At 48.5% G+C, this 11,704-nt stretch overlaps 1 protein-coding gene and 1 non-coding gene across 3 annotated transcripts in view; one reads left to right on the top strand and one right to left on the bottom strand.

Moving 5' to 3' along the window:
* GNB1L (G protein subunit beta 1 like) overlaps positions 1-11,704 on the top strand; it is a 68,968-nt gene that overhangs the window by 4,698 nt on the left and 52,566 nt on the right. The gene's annotated exons all lie outside the window — the stretch shown is intronic.
* On the bottom strand, positions 10,852-10,924 carry TRNAK-UUU (transfer RNA lysine (anticodon UUU)). The gene has a single exon. It is a non-coding gene; the product is annotated as a tRNA-Lys (tRNA).

Below are 11,704 nucleotides of genomic sequence, written 5' to 3'. Positions count from 1 at the left end.
GGATCTGGTTGAAGGAAGGAGTTGGGCTGAATAGGTGGGAATGGGAGTCTTGGCAGGTGGAATGTGGCCTTGAAAACTGACTTCCTAGAGCTGGAGTGAAGGAGCAGGAAGCAGACCAGAGCTGTGAGGCCAAGGGGCCAGAGGATTGGAATGAAGAAAGATCCGTTCTGCACAGGATGGGTTTTCTAATAATGAGAACTGAGCTCAGAAGCTCCCTCAAGCCAAGTTTAACACAGGATGGGTACAGTGTACCTACTGTGATGAACAATTAGGCAAGAGTGTCAAGCCCCTTTAGTTTTACAGCTGGAAACAACACTTTTCCAGGAAAGTAGGAAGAACAAATAAAGTGGAAGCATGAACTGCTACTAAAACTATTTTAGAGAAAAAACAGTAGTAAGCAAACATCTGGTAAAAATTTTTAAGTAAAATAGACACCATTGGGATTATTTAGTAATTATCACTTTAAAAGGCTCTGGGTTCACATGGTTTTAAGCGTGAGCTATTTTAAGGCACAGTTGGCTTTGTAAATAAAACAGTTGAAAATCTTAGAAATAGGTGGGAAGCTGATACAACCTGAAAAGCAAACAAGCAAGCCCACAGAAGAAATGACTGCAGCCTGGTTCTGATCAAGTGTGGGAAATCCCTGCACATTGTAGCCCAGCCCCAGATACACTGCTGCCCCTCCACTATTGCTCATGTCTGGACCGTCCTTTTGTAGACCCAGGTCAGACTGCTTCCCACTCCCTGGCCTGCCAATGGGTCTGATATTGTTGGCGATATTGTTTGAGCTGGTAAGATGCCTCTGACAGTAGAACCTGGAGTTGCTCTCTGGGATGATGGCCGAGTCACTTAGTTGACACCCGCACTATTGCTGGCATCTGCGCAGGCCACCTTTCTCATCTACATTTAGTGGACCTGAGATGAATCCCATCAGCTCAAGATTGCCATTTTCCTTTGGCCCCTCTGGCCCTGTGGACCTTTTCTCCCTTGGGCCCCAGACAGCTTCTGCAAGCTTGGTTTATAGTCTGGCATACCTCTCCTGAGGGCCACTTGTCCCAAGGCAGGCCCAAGAGGATGTGTGGAGAGCCTAGGTGACCAATGTTTTAATTTGGAAAATGTCTCCTGTTGTGGTTGAGCCCTTGCCACAAAGGAAAAGAAAGGAGGTCAGGGTCTCAGTGGCAATGGCCACTTGAGGGTGGGATCAGGAGAGGGTGGGAGGGCTCTGGCCTGGCCTTGTAGATAGGCAGTGCATATGGTGTTGCAAAGTGATAGTTTCACTGCCAGCCAATGCTGTGCCGTCTTTGGCCATATGCAGTGACCTAGCTCCTTTCCCATTCTGAGCGGGGAGAAGGAGAAGGCCCTACCATGCATGATGAGAGGAGGATCCTTGGGCCATTCGCCACTCCTGGCTCTCACATGGGAGATGGAAGAAGATGCTCCTGGGTGCAGGACAGTCTGAAAGTGTTTGCTGGATATGCTCAGGGTCCAGCTGATGTGCTTGGGTCTACCTACCAGATCATCAGGTCTGTCCTTTACTTGCCTTGGAAATACCTGGAGATTTTATTTCCTAAAGATAGGATATTTGTGAGCTCTGTGGAACAGTTTTTAACATACATGTCTCCAAGGAAAACTTTAACACCAGAAGTATTAAGGATAAGGTCCTATGAGATACAGAACTTTTTATAAAGCTGCAGCAATGAAGTTACTTGAAATTTGGTGTGGATGGACGAACAGAGAAGAATAGAGAACTTTGAAATAAAGCCAAATAAATGCAGGAATTTAGTTCATGCTTAAAGGTATTGTTTCAAATTAATGGGGCTGAAATGGATTATTCACTAAAAGGAGTTGGAACAACTGGTTAGCCATCTGGAAAATGGTAAAACTGGATACCCACCTCACTCTGCCAGGCTCTACTCCAGATGGACTAAAGATTTTAGTATTTGAAAAATCATAAAAGTACTACAGGGAAGTATGGTGATTTTTTTTTCTGCCTGTGATCCCAGGACTTTAAAAGTTCTAGATATCCAGAATTGTTGAAGACATGGAGAAATAGGCTTTTTCTTGTTGGTGAGAATATCAAATATTACAATACTACAATTCACCCACATAACATTTCTAAGCGTGCAGACCCTGATCACTTGCCTACATGCAGATGGCTGTTGTTTATTCCTTGGTGTAGGGCTTCAGAGCATGGACTTGAGCTCCACTTGCAAATCATGGTCCTTGCTGTCACCTGACCTCATAGGGTAGTGGGAGGATTGAGATAAAACCCACGCAGTGGTCTGAGCCCTGTTGACTGCCTAGTGGGCAGTCACTGCATTAACAGCAGAACTGCAAACAGCCCCATGGTCCTATAGTGAGGAACAAGGTAAATAGAGCTGTTGTCCTGTCATAACAATCAGGATGGGCCAGATTGTGCTGCAGTAAAAACCTCCCACATCTCACCACTTACCTGTCACAGATCAGCTGGGGTGCCCTCTGCCTGTTACAAAGGACCCGTGTTGATAGGAGCTCACTGGACACATTTCTCCAAAACCACCGAGGCAAGGGAAAGACCACAGCGAACCACAAGTGATACTTGTCCCTCCTTTTCCATTCCCATGCCCAAAGGAAGCTGCCAAACCACACCTAAGTTCGAGGGATAAGCAGCTAATCCCCCCGTGAGGTGGGGCTGTCAGCATGGAGAAGATGAACAGGACGCTCAGTGGTGCAGCCATCACCGAAGTAGGGCCAGCCTTCGTCAATACCCACGGGAAGATGCCTGTTTACTAAGGCTGCATGGCTTAAACTACAGAATGTATTCCTCATGGTTCTGGAGGCTGGAAGCCCAAGATCAAGGTGTTGGCAGGGTTGTTTCTCCTGAGGTCTGTCCCCTTGACTTATGATGGCCATCTTTTCCCTGTGTCCTCACATGGTTGTCCGTCTGTGCTCTAACTCCATCTTATAAGGACACTGGTCATATGGGATTAGAGGCCACCCATATGACCTCATTTAACCTTAATTATGTCTTTGAAGACCCTGTTTCCTAATAGAGTCACCCTCTGAGGTAGTGGTGGTCAGAACTTCAGTGTGAATTTGGGGGTGGGGGGAGGGGGAAGCACTATTTGCCCATAATAATGGCCAAGATGGATTTCTTGTTTTTCATTTTTGCTATTGCAGACAGTGTTGTGGTGAGCACCCTTTGAGCATCGCTGAGTGCTGAGCTGCAGAGCCCCTCCAGGCCACGGCAGCAGGATATGCCCAGTAATGTCTGGGAACTTTTTCTTCTTCTTTCAGAAATCTTTGTGTACCTGAAGGAGAGACATTACCCTATACTTCCCAGTTTTAATGTTTTACCTTTTACATCGACTCTTGAGTTAGCTTGTAACTAATGGTGTGGCTCTGCTGTGGCCATCAGATGGCCAGTGATGAGCAGGGCTCCTCTGCCCACCTGTGCTGGACATGTAATCTGATGTGTGGAGCTTCTGAGTTTGGGGGCTTGTGTTTTCCACAGCGTGACCTATTCTGCCCTAACCAGTAGAGGATCCCATCTCACTTTTTCCCACGGGGCACGGACCTGCCAGCATCAGGTTCAGGATGCCGTGCTGGCCCAATGTGTCCAAGGTGCCATCTTTCTCATACATACCTGGCTCTCTGGTCCAGTCTGTCCCCCACCAATTATCTAGTTTTGTAGTGAGTCTTCATTATTTGGTAGAGAAACATTCCCACTACCTCCCCACCCTGTTCTTTAAATTGTCTTGTCTAATTTTAAAAACGCATATTATCATAAACACAGAGGTGGTGTTTTCCTTGCTTGGCTCCAGCAGTGGTCATTTCTTAAGCCGGGGGCGTCATGTTGGTGGACTGCCTGGCTAAGCATGCTGTCCTGGACAGCGGGAGTCTTGAGCTCACTTTCTCTTCGGGCTGTGCTTTCCTCATTTGTAGATGGGTGACATGATCTCTGTTACAAGGGTGTTGACAGCCTGGGAAGAGCCCCTGGCCTGCAGGGTGCCCTTGGCAGCCCATTCCTTCTCTCCTGGCCTCAGGGGTGCACAGCCAGGGTTGGGGCCTGTGTGTGATGGGTGCTCATCCACTTGCCAGGTGGGGCCACCAGACAGTGGAGAGGAGTATCCTGGGCTGCTCTCCCCCTATGTGCCTGAGCAACAGGGGGCCTGGGCTGACAGTGAGCCCACACTCTGCCACACAGGTGGCGAAGTGCAGGTGCTGTGTGGTCAGCACAGGGATGCCTCCTGGCCACTGGGAGTGCCACATCTCAAGCCCCATGAAGTCCTGAGTGCACAGTGTTGTTCACCTTGACACTTTTGCACCGTAGCCAAGGTTTTCTGAAGGCCACGAGTAGGGAGGTGGGCAGCCTGTGTGGACCTACAGGGTAGGGGAAGCCAGGAAGCATGGAGTTGGCCAGGTATCCAATCCAGGGTGCTGTCCCCTGGGAGATGGCAGCCTTTCCACCACCAAGACCCTATGTTCCTCCCCTGAAAATCAGAGTGCAAATGGGAGCCATGCGTAGTGGTGGCCAGGAGGGTAGCCCAGGGCCAGTACAGCTCTGCCCCTGTGCTTCCACCCTGCTCTAGGTGTCCACTTCACAGTGCCCACTGTGGCCTCCTGGTCCCTGTCATTGTGTCCTGCATCCCATCCCCCTCTGGCTTGCACAAGATGCTGAACTTTGGCAAGTCTCATTTTGCCACCTGTGTAATGGAGAGAATTTCTGCCTCACATGAGCTTAGAGGCAGCAGGCCCCTCAGGACTGCATTCACTGTCCCCGGTCCTTCCCTGTCCTTCCCTTCCCTGTGAATGTGTGGACCTAGACACGTGTATGTGCACAGAACCCTACAGCCCATTCTGAGCATGCGGTGCATCTGTAGGCATGTTATTTGCATATCTGTGAGTTGTCCGGGGGAGGACCCCCCTGTTTGAGGTAGCCTCTGTCATAGGAGCAAACACATGGATCCCTGTCAGAAAATGCATTACCACCATTGTGTTTAGGGACCCCCTCTTCAAGTGGAATCAGGTTCAGAGGAGCTGCCTGGGCATAAGCCCATGGGGGTTGGCCCCCATTCCATGCCTAAGGATGAGCGTTGTCTGGGTGCTGTTGTCAGCCCTGGGCAGCTTGCTGCTGCAGACCAGATCTCTTGGTGGAAGTGGGCCCCAGAGGCTGGCACTGGTGCATGGGAATGGTCACACTTCCTGTAAAACAAGCTTTTCCGTGTGTTCACCACGGACAAAAATGCTGCTGGCCTTTCGTTGGCTGGGTTCCCACCCCTGCCTGTAAGTTCGTGGGGGCAGGCTGGCTGAAAATGCTTCCGAGTGGGACTTCCTGCTATCTTGCCAAGCTCCCTAGACTTGCTCCTGGGGGTGACAGGCATCCTCAGCTGCAGCTTGAGGTGCCTGTTTATGGAGCGGCCTTGCCTGCCCAGCCTGCCTGCCCTGCAGCCCCTCAGCCACCCTCCCTGGCGTTTCCTTTCGGTCCAGCAAGATTGGCCTGTCTCTCGGTCCCAAGGAGAAGTGTGCAACTGCTGGCCTCAGTGGCCCGGCCTCAGGAAGCCTCTCCTGGCCTTGGGGCACACTGGTCGTTCACACCTCATATGCTGCAGCTGCTAGTCTGTCAGGTATCACTGTGCCTTTGTCCATAAAGCTCACTCCTGCTGCCCCAGCCAGCCCAGCCTGGCCCTGCCAGTGTGGGAGCACTGGCAGAGCACCCAGCAGGGACTTGGCTGTGCTGTGGCAGGGGAGAACATGCACACTGGTGGGAGGGTCATGCTCACCTCTACCTGGTCACCCATCATACCACGTGGGCCTTGCCCCCAGCAGAGGAGCCAGGTCCCACGGGATGTGGCTGTAACTTGGCTTCTGTTGCCTTCTCCTCCAAACACGGTGGGGCCCTTCCAGAAGGGGTGCTTGCGGACCTGGGGGGAGGGGAGTGGTGAATGTCCAGACACAGTGTGGGACACTGCTGTGGTTGACTGCAGGCAAGGAGCTCCCATGGGACCTGGCATACTCCTGCCTGAGGGGGTAAATCTTCCCCCTCCGAGGAGCCAGGAATGCCTGAGCTCTGTGGGAGCAGAAGGTTTCCAAGTTATGGAGCAAGTGACTTGCTGCTTTTGGACAGAACGAGAAGCTTCAGGCAAAGGATGGAGGTGGCTGTCAGTGTATCTCCCCGGGGCCTTCAGGAGTGCAGCACCCTTGACTCTACCACAGAAGCCTGTTTCTACAGCTGTCCCCCAGATCTTGTTTGTGGACTTTCTGGTCCATGGGGAGATGTCCTGGCTGTACTTGAAGCTCAGAGGGGGTTCCTGGCCCCAGGGCTTGGCTGTTTTACCTGTGCATTCAAGAAAAAAGCCAGCACAGGACCCTGCCGGGCCTCAGGCCACCACCACCTGCTGCTCCTGGGAGATGGCTATGCCAGAGGCAAGCAGGCCTGGGACTGGTTTTTGGTCCCCTAGGGGAAGGGCTGCTGGAGGGCATGCCTTACACCCCCCTACCCCCACACCATACACACAGTGTTCCCTCAGTCGCCTGGGGAGGTGGAGATGGCCATGTTTGCGGTGTGCACTTGCTGCCCAGGGAGAAGGAGGGTGCAGGGATGGTGCCTGGCTCCCACCTCCCCCTGGACTCCGAGGCCAGGGCTATTCGTGGCTGTGTCCTCCCTCCCCTCAACTCTCCCTCCCAGGCAGGGCTGGCCGCACTGAGTCCCCGGAACCCCTCCCCAGGATCTGCATCTTTGAAGCCACGGATACTGACAGAGGATTCAATGAATCCAAGGTCGCCAGTCGGGCGTTGACAGATGCCCGGCCACGATACTATTTCTGATTTAATAACCGAATGGGAGGCTGGCCCTTGGTAATAATTAGGGCTAATTACTGAGGAGGTGTTGACAGACGGGCTGAGAGGAAACAAACTACCTTTATCCCCAGGCTTAGAGTCAGATTACCAGCCCGGTGCTATCTGCCCCTCAGAAAGTAGACGCTTCAATCACTCACCGGGGCTTCAAAGGGGAAAGGGCCCTGACAATGCATAGGGTTTGGAAAGAAGCTATGAAGTGCGCCTTTGACTCCGAATAGCCAAACGGAGCCCCATTCCAGAAATGGTTTCTTTGTGAAGTCTGAGTTACCCCAGCAAACCTGCTTCCCTGGCTCGGGGCCGGGGAGGGTTGCTGTGGGTGCAGGCTGGGTTGGTGCCGGGGCTGGCCCAACCCACCCAGGTCCCTTCTAGGCTGGGCCTGTGCCTGGCAGCCCATGGGGCCCAAGCAGGGAGGTGCAGCATGCTTTCTTTGGCCCAGGGAGTGTGTCCAGTTCTTTGTGGCCATGAGCTGTATGTAATGGGATAGAGATCTTACTATCCCAGCAGAATTGCTCCTTCCCTTGTCTCCTCTGGACATGCTTTCCTAAAGCTGACTTGGGCAGGTCTGGGCTCTCTGGAAGGGACTGTGCCCTTGGCCTTCTTTATGGCAGGATCACCCCTCTGGGGCCTGGGCATCATTCAGTGGGCTGCCCCCTCCCCTGGCTGGAGTGGTGAGCCAACGCCGTGGAGAGATATTGACCCCCAGGAGACTCAGCAATAGGGTGACCACTTGAAAAGGGGTTATCCCAAGTTGTAGGCTGGCTTCTGATGCCCTTATGTGGACGTGCTGACTCCCCTGGGACTCCCTACATTTCAAAGACTGTGGATGGCAGTGGTCAGAACCCCACTTCCCTGGTATGAAGCAGCAGCCCTGGGAAGTTTCCCAGTGACCTGGCCTAGAACGCCCAGATCACTGTGTCTGTGATGTGGCTTCGAGGGGCCAGTTCTGGGATTCTTGCTATAGTCTGTCCTGATCAGGAAGGTGGGAGGGTGACAAGGCAGCACTCAGGATGGGCCTGTCCAGAGAGCATCTTTCTGGTTCCAGGTGTAGCCTGGGAAGTATAAAGTGAGTGGGTCTCTGTTCCTGCAGCCTGAAGGAACAGCCAATTCAGAAGCTTCCCACTAGGATGGCTGTGTACTTCAAGGAGAGAATGAGTTGGTCAGCCTGGTGGAGAGCTGTCTTCTTTCCCTGGCATGCTACTCTGCTTCTAGAAGTAACCATGGTGCTGCTGCTGCTGCTGATGGTAACAGTCATCGGCTAATTTCCTTAAGTGAATACTGCCTACCTTATATTAGGGACACTAAATGAATTTAAATCTATTAGGGCACCATAATAAGATGGTGTATTATTTTAAATGGGATAAACACTTAAAAATTGGCATTAAATCTGTTTAGAGTCACCTGAGTAGAATTAGATAGAAATTGGCTATAAGCCAGAAAAGTCTAAGCAGGAAACTGGATTTTCATAGCATGTTAGTGGTAAATCAAATCAATTGTAGCTCAAGAAAAAGCAGCACAGGGGCGCCTGGGTGGCGCGGTCGGTTAAGCGTCCGACTTCAGCCAGGTCACGATCTCGCGGTCCGTGAGTTCGAGCCCCGCGTCAGGCTCTGGGCTGATGGCTCGGAGCCTGGAGCCTGTTTCCGATTCTGTGTCTCCCTCTCTCTCTGCCCCTCCCCCATTCATGCTCTGTCTCTCTCTGTCCCAAAAATAAATAAAATTAAAAAAAAAGAAAAAAAAAGAAAAAGCAGCACAATATTGTCAAATATGTTATATTAAAAAAAAAATAACGTTCCAGAAAATGGCCAAGAGCAGTGACCTAGTGCATGCTTGAGCCCTGTTCTCTTCTTATTAACATCTTACATTATTAGCATGGTACATTTGTCATAGTAATGACCCAATATTGGTACATCATTATGGACTTAAGTCCCAATTTACTCAGATATTTTGAGTTTTTACCTAATGTCCTGTTTCTGTCCCAGGATCCTATCCAGGACAGCACATTACATTTAGTTGTCATGTGTCCTTAGTCTCCTCTGGCCTGTGACAGTTTCTTAGACTTTCCTTATTTTTATTATTGCCTTGACAATTTTGTGGGGTACCAGTTGGGTCTTTTGTAGAATGTTCCTCAGCTAGGATATGTCATGTGTTTTTTTCACAGTTAGATGGGTTGTGGGTTTCTGGGAGCCAGACCTCAAAGGTAAAGTGCCGTCTCATCACATATTAATGGTACATGTTGTCAAAATGACATCACTGTTGATGTTGACCTTGGTCACCTGGCCGAGGTAGTGGTTGTCAGGTTTCCTTTCTGTTAAAGTTATTCTTTTCTCTCCCTTTGCAGACTGTCCTCTTAGGAAGGCAGTCAGTATGCGCAGCCCCTGCATCAGGGGTGGGAATTCTGTTCCACATCCTTGAGGGCGGAATATCCATACAAATTATTTGGAATTTTCCTGCATGCAAGATTTGTCTGCTCTCTCCTGTTTGTCTATTTCTTCAGTCCTTTTATTATATCAGATTGAACTCCTAAGTATCTGTTATTAATATGATCATTATTATGAAATGTACTTACAGTGAGTAGTAACACCTGCACACACCAGCACGTCCACAATCCTGACATGGAAACTGATCCATTACCTCAGAACTTTCCTCCTGCTCCCCCTCGGTAGTCAGCCTATCTCCCCACCCTTGGCCCCTAGCCACTGCCCATCTGTGCTCTCTACCTTGTTGGGCCTTTTCTGGAATGCCATATAACTAGGCTCATGCCATATTTAACCTTTCACTCACCATAATTCTCTGGAGAGCCATCCGTTTAGTTGTGTTTTTCAATAGTTTGTTCCTTATTATTGCTCAAGAGTATTCTGTTCACCCATGGATGGTCCTCTGGGGCAGTATGAACAGAGCTGCTATAAACATTCATGTGCAGGCTTTTCTTTGCACATAAGTTTTCATTTCTGTAAAGTAAACACCTAGGGGTAGGATTGCCAGGAATATGATACACGTATATTTCATTTTGTCAGAAACTACCTGTTTTCCAGAATGCTGGTACCACTTTGCATGTGGTACCACATGTACTTTTTCTAATGTACTTTGTTTTGTCAGATTTTCTTCTTTATTGTAGCCATTTTAGTAGTTTGTGGCCCTAAGTTCCATTTCATCTAAGTTGTTGAGTTTTTGTGCATTGAGTTGTTTATAGCATTTCCTTACTGCCCTTTTAATGTTGGTGGTGTGTCGGTGTCTCGAGTGATAATCCTTCTTTCGTGAGGATAGTTTGTTTCTTTCCCCCTTTTTTGTGGTTGTCAGTCTAGATAGAGATTTATCAATTTTATGAATCTTTTTTAAAGAACCAATCTCAGGGCACCTGGGTGGCTCAGTCGGTTGAGCATCTGACCCTTGATTTCAGCTCAAGTCATGATCCCAGGGTTGTGGGATTGAGCCCTGAGTTGGACTTTGTACTGAGCATTGGAGCCTACTTAAGATTCTCTCTCTCCCTCTGCCCCTCTCCCCCACTCATGTGCTCTCTCTCTCTCTAAAATAAAATTAAATAAATAAAATAAAGAGCCAATCTCTGATTTTGTTGATTTTTCTCTGTTGCTTTACTATTCTCTGTTGTATTCGTTTCTGCTCTATCCTTACTATTTTCTTCCCTTTGGTTTGCTTTGGGGCTTATTTTGAGCCTCTTTCTCTAGTTTCTTTTTTTTTTTTTTTTTTTTTAATTTTTTTTTTTTTCAACGTTTTTTATTTATTTTTGGGACAGAGAGAGACAGAGCATGAACGGGGGAGGGGCAGAGAGAGAGGGAGACACAGAATCGGAAACAGGCTCCAGGCTCCGAGCCATCAGCCCAGAGCCTGACGCGGGGCTCGAACTCACGGACCGCGAGATCGTGACCTGGCTGAAGTCGGGCACTTAACCGACTGCGCCACCCAGGCGCCCCTCTAGTTTCTTAAGGTGCACACTGGGTCATTGATTTGAGACCTTTCTTTCTTTCTAATGTGGGCGTTTTTATAAAGTGATCTCTACACCCAGCATGGGGCTTGAACTCATGACCCTGAGGTCAAAAGTCTCATGCTCTACCAACTGAGCCAGCCAGGCACCCCATATGTAGACATTTAATGCTATAAATTTTCCTCCATGCCTCACTTTAGCTGCAACCTACAAATTTTGACTATTTTGGTTTTCATTTTTATTGCATGCAAAATGCTTTCTAATTTCTCTTGACTACTTCTTGGACAAATTGGTTATTTAAAAGTGTATTATTCATTTCCCAAATATGTGGAGATTTTCCATTTACCTTTCCACTATTGATTTCCAGCTTAATTCCATAACGTTAGAGAATATATTTTGTATGCTTTTGTTTCTTCTTCATTTTTTAAGGTTTTGTTTTATGATCTGGGATATGGTCTATCTTGATGAATATTGCATGTGCATTTGTGAAGAATGTGTTTTTCTGTTGGATAGAGTGTTCTGTTAATGTCAACTAGGTCACGTAGGTAGATAGTATTAGTCAGGGTTCTGTATGACTTTTTGGCCACTTATTCAGCTAATTACTAAGGACGTGTTTAAGTCTCCAGCTATAATTACATATTTGTTTATTTCTGCTTTCAGTTGCATCAGTTTTCCTTCATGCATTTTGAAATTCTGTCATTAACTGAGTACATATTTAGCACTCTTAGTATCTTCTTGATGAATTGATACCTTTTATTTTTATGTATCCTTATCCCTAATAATATTCCTTTCTCTGAGGTCTACTTTCCATGATATTAACATATTTTCTCCAACCAACTTTCTCTTATTGTACATATAGTAATTCTCTTTCATCTTTACTTTTAATCTGTGTTTTTATATTTAAGGTGGGTTTCTGCCAGATAACTT

The sequence above is a fragment of the Panthera uncia genome (genome assembly GCF_023721935.1).
Source record: "Panthera uncia isolate 11264 chromosome D3 unlocalized genomic scaffold, Puncia_PCG_1.0 HiC_scaffold_8, whole genome shotgun sequence".
Lineage (NCBI taxonomy): Eukaryota > Metazoa > Chordata > Mammalia > Carnivora > Felidae > Panthera > Panthera uncia.
The sequence above is the reverse complement of the archived record's forward strand: the minus strand, read 5'-3'. Positions and strand labels throughout refer to the sequence as shown.